General features: G+C 47.6%; 1 pseudogene; it reads left to right on the top strand.

Annotated features, from left to right (window-relative positions):
• LOC125939914 (putative uncharacterized protein DDB_G0271606) overlaps positions 1-2682 on the top strand; it is a 5869-nt pseudogene extending 3187 nt beyond the window's left edge.
• The last annotated feature ends 1671 nt before the right edge of the window (positions 2683-4353 follow it).

The following is a 4353-nucleotide window of genomic DNA, read 5'->3' as shown; positions in this document are numbered from 1 at the left end:
GTCCGAACAAGTACTAGAATGCAGAATGAGGAACAGCAACAGCACCTGCAGACCAGCGCCCCCGTCACCACGGTACTGCCACCGCCGAGAGCCCTGGACACCACAGGTGACGTATGACAAAGTTGGAAGACGTGGCTGCAGGAGTTCGAGCTCTTCGCGACGGCAAAGTACCTAAACCAGCAATCGAAAGAGGTACAGGCAGCCACTTTTCTCATGATTATAGGAGAGGACGCGTGCAAGACGTATAGCACTTCTGCTTTTGCACAGGATGAAGAGAAGTTGGACGTAGAAGTCCTGAAACTCAAATTTGAGGCATTTTACAAGTATGCACTAAACCTAGCCTATCACGAGTTTCGTTTTAGAAAGCGCTACCAAAATTGTGGCGAAAGCTTCAATGACTGGATAATAGACCTACGAGTGCTAGCAAAAAGTTGCGAGCTTGGGGAGCTCGAAGAGCGTATGCTCAGAAGCCCTATTATTATCGGAATAAGAGACAAAAAGCTGCAAGAAAAGCTCGTCTCTGAAAATGATTCATTTGCAAAGACGGTAGAATTGTGCCGCATCACGAGAATATGGCAAGGAACAGTGCCAAGAAATACAGGCACGCCCCAAAAGCATTTACGCTATCGGAAGCAAGAGGTCGGCGTTGCGCAAAGTGCTCAAAGGTTCATCACACCGACTTATGTCTGCCCCGCAAAAAATGCACGTGCAAAAACAATGCGGCGGAAGGAATCACTTTGCTATAGCCTGCAAGAAGATGCCCCAAAATTTCATTCGAAAGAGCAAAAGGTAGCATCTATTCAACGCAAGACGGCGAAACGCAAGGCAATTTCTGGTTGGAAACAGTATCGCATGCCCGTGGTAAAGACGATCGCTGGACAGCTACCATTCAGATAGAAGGAAACCCAATTTTTTTCAAGCTGGACACAGGCGCAACCTGCTCAATTATTGCACGCACCCAGCTGCAGAAAATAACAAATCAGCAGCCACAGGACTGTAACGTAGTTTAAAACACGTTCTTTGGCTTCTAGAAAATAACAAGGAAACAAGTTCGCCTCGCAGTTGCAACGACAGAATGCAAGATTCAGACAGACTTCCTTGTAGTGGACGCCGAAGTTGCCATGACGTTGAGCGGCGCAGTTGCTGAAAAGTTCTCCTTGCTCCAAAGATTCTTCTGTCGAGCAACTAGACATTTACGATGCTACGAAGCCTTATGAAGACGTGTTCGAGGGCTTAGGTCAATTGGAGGGTGTGGTTTACCATCTGAATCTCAAGCCTGGTTTCCAGGGAGAGGTGAAACCAGCCCGGCGGATTTCAGTAGCATTGAAAAGCAAGGTGACAGCCAAGCTGGACCACGTGGAGACATCGGAGGGGATCGTGCAAGTGACAGAGCTGCCGGAGTGGGCCAGCATCATGGTCTTCGTCACTAAAGGAGAGAAGGTACGAATTTGCCTAGACCCTTCTAGTCTGAACAAAGCACTGCTTCGTGAGTACTATCCAATGCCAACATTCGAAGACATAGCATCTTCGATCAATAGCGCGTGGTACTTTACAACTTTGGAAGCAGCCTCCGGCTTCTGGCAAATAAAGTTAGATGAAGAGAGCTCCAAAATCTGCACACTGAGCACTCCCTATGGCCGTTACAGGTTTTTACGCATGCCGTTTGGGATTTCGTCGGCACCGGAAATATTTCAGCGTGCCATGCATCCGGTACAAGATGGCCTCAAGGTTGCATCGGTTGTCATGGACGATATTCTAGTGTCGAACAGAACGAGAAGCCAGCATGACATCAACCTTGCAAACGTCCTGCGACGATGCCAATAGTAGAACCTGAAATTAAATGCAAAGAAATGCTGTTTTTTACTGGAATCCGTCCAGTATCCGGACATGTTCTGACACGTGACGGGCTGAGTGGATCCGCAGTGGCCAGAAGACATCTTGCAAGTCAATACGCCAAGCAACCAGAAGGAGTTGCAGACGTTCCTGGGCATGGTAAATTTTGTCTCCCGCTTTATTCGTAATGTGTCAAACCTAACAGCACCACTTCGAGAACTACTAAACAAGGATGTTGCGTGGGTTTGGGAAAACCGTCAAGAAGCAAGCTTCAAGGCTCTACAGGAAACGCTTGCCACAGCTCCTGTATTAAGCTACTACCAGAACGGCAAACCGATCAGGCTATCGGTAGACGCCAGCGAGAACCGAATTGGCGCAGTAATTATACAGAATAGGCATCCGCTAGCGTACTCGTAACGTTCGTTGACAGAAACGCAGCAAGAGTATGCCCGCATTGAAAAAGAGATGCTGGCAATCGTACACGGCTGTGAAAGATTTCGTGACTGTCTTTTCGGACAGCCTGAAGTTGTAGTAGAATGGGATCATAAGCCACTAGAAATTATATTCAAGAAGCCGTAATGACAACACCCTCTACGACTTCAGCGCATGCGTCTCAGCTTACAAAGGTACCCGATAGTCGTCAAATACACACCTGGAAAGCCGCTGTTTGTCGCTGACGCTTTATCGCGGTTCCCGAGCAAAGGGCTACTGAAAGAGCAGCTCCTGAATTACCATGTGAGTACCATTGCTTGTCTTCAGGTTTCAGACAGTCGGCTGAGCCAAGTTCTCCAAGAGACCGTCGAGGACCCAGTGATGGTGCAACTTCGACAGTATGCTAGCACGCAGTGACCAGACAGCACAGCTGATGTCAGCTGCGAACAATGTTGCTTATGGAGCTTCCGTGTCGAGCTACATACGCAAGACAGTCCCGGAACACGAGACTGTCTTGCGTGTTCCGGAGCAACCGCCTCATCATTCACGTAAAGATGCCCAGAGAAGTACTCGCCTGCCTTCATGCCGCGCATGGAGGCGCGGACATGATGAAGGCACGTGCCCGAGCTTTGCTCTTTTCGCTTTCTATAAACAGCGATATAGAAGAAGTTGCCCGACGCTGCGACACCTGCCAGAAACACAACACATATTCGCCACACACGGCTTCCTGCAGCGAATACGCATATGCACCGACAATGGGCCGCCATTGAGCGACCAGAACTTCCGTGATTTTTTCGGTAAGGTAGGCTTGCACCACATCGGTTCCAGTCCTTCGATCAAATGGAATCGCTGAACGTGCTGTTCAAGAGTAAAAAAAAACTACTCAAGAGGTATCGGTATGGTAGACTGGAGTTCTGTGCTGCATTGCTTGAGTGGAGAACTACGCATCGCGATTCCTACTTAGGGTCTTCGATGCAGACACTTATGGGCCGACAAGTGAGGATGCTGCGACCAGTCACCCAAAACATTTCCAAAGCTTTTGACCAGATCAACCACCACCTATTACTCTACAAGCTTAGCAGCCTAAACATTGTAAGCAGAATTATCACTTCTTCGCCTAACTGACACCAAATTCTTGCTAAGAAATCGCTCACAGTACGTTGTTGCCTATAATTCCAACTCACCGTCGTCTCCTGTTACCTCTGGCGTGCTCCAAGGCTGCGTATTGGGTCCTTTACTTTTCCTCATCTATATTAATGATTTACCCGATTGTGTAAACTCTTCAATTGACCTCTTCGCAGATGACTATGATGTTTACCGCGGAATTTCAAGTAACCTAGACTTTAGTTCTCTGCAAGACGACATCTGTAGTATTTCTTCTTGGTGCAGAACTTGGAACATGAAGCTTAACACTAACAAATACTACGTTTTGCGTGTTTCACGTACTGACGGACCCTCTGCTACCTATACCAAAACTACGGCTACTCTAGAATCGGTTACTGCTTATAAATACTTGGGAATTCATGTAACATCTGATCTAAGCTGGAAACATCACATTAACTACGTTACTAACCATGGTAACCATATGCTAGGGTACCTACGACATAACTTTAGTAGCGCTCCAGTAAGCGTGAAAGTAACAATGTATAAAACACTAGGGGGCTCAAAAATTGGATACGCATGCTCCGTTTGGGACCCTTTCAATCGACCCGCCGTGGTTGCTCAGTGGCTATGGTGTTGGGCTGCTGAGCACGAGGTCGCGGGATCGAATCCCGGCCACGGCGGCCGCATTTCGATGGGGGCGAAATGCGAAAACACCCGTGTACTTAGATTTAGGTGCACGTTAAAGAACCCCAGGTGGTCCAAATTTCCGGAGTCCCCCACTACGGCGTGCCTCATAATCAGAACTGGTTTTGGCACGTAAAACCCCATAATTTTTTTTTAACCCTTTCAATCGCACCTAACTTATTCTCTTGAAATGATACAGAATAACGCAGTGCATTTTATATTATCCAACTACAATCGCACTAGCAGTATCATGTCGATGAAACGCACCCTTTCCTTGCAGTCACTTGTTTCACGTAGCAA

The sequence above is a fragment of the Dermacentor silvarum genome, chromosome 9 (assembly GCF_013339745.2).
Source record: "Dermacentor silvarum isolate Dsil-2018 chromosome 9, BIME_Dsil_1.4, whole genome shotgun sequence".
NCBI lineage: Eukaryota > Metazoa > Arthropoda > Arachnida > Ixodida > Ixodidae > Dermacentor > Dermacentor silvarum.
Note: the sequence above shows the minus strand (reverse complement) of the source record. Positions and strands in the feature narration are given on the sequence as shown.